This window comes from Lissotriton helveticus, chromosome 12 (assembly GCF_964261635.1).
Source record: "Lissotriton helveticus chromosome 12, aLisHel1.1, whole genome shotgun sequence".
Taxonomy (NCBI): domain Eukaryota; kingdom Metazoa; phylum Chordata; class Amphibia; order Caudata; family Salamandridae; genus Lissotriton; species Lissotriton helveticus.
In genome coordinates this window covers 471,958,954-471,959,717 of record NC_136073.1, presented here as the reverse complement: position 1 = coordinate 471,959,717, position 764 = coordinate 471,958,954, and positions in this window count along the sequence as shown.

The following is a 764-nucleotide window of genomic DNA, read 5'->3' as shown; positions in this document are numbered from 1 at the left end:
GAGTTGCTAGCAGGTAAGCGGCATATTTTACTACTTTTTTTATCCCGTTCCCCCTCCCGCTGTCCGTGAGCCCGTTCCCGCCCCCCTCCCGCTGTCCGTGTGCCCATCCCCGCCCCCCTCCCGCTGTCTGTGTGCCCATTAACCTGCCCCCCTCCTGCTGTCCGTGTGCCCCTCCCCCCTCCCGCTGTCCGTGTGCCCGTCCCCCCTCCCGCTGTCCGTGTGCCCGTGCTTCTTGTTTTTTTTCTCACCCTGTGTTCACTGTTGAGTGACGCCCTGTGTTGGCTGCGTCCCCTTAACGGACGCTCGATTACTTAATCTCCAGAGTAAATCTTTTCCTGCGTTTGTGAGGGGATGTCCATTATCGACAGATTCCTAAGTGTCGCCCCCTTTGTTTTCCCTTTCATGACCGCTGGGAGTTTGGGATTGTTACTGCCCCTTCCCCACTCGAAAAGACCTCCCTCTAAGCCTCACATGTGCATTAGTCGGGGATTTTGTTTAGTCTCTGCAGTATTTTGTTGTGGCATTTTTGGCCCAAGAAATGTACTGTGCTGTCCCCACTTGAAAATTAAATCTCGTGAAAAAAGCCAAACTGCCCCTTTCTGTATCCTCTCATGGTGAACAACCTTTACAACGAAACTTTTACAACGCACTACCATTACAACGCGGTCATTACAACACATTGCGCTGGGGGGCGCTATAGGATAGGGAATACGTTTAATTTACTATCCAACACCTTCCCTAGTGTCCACGGGGACTGGTGTTGG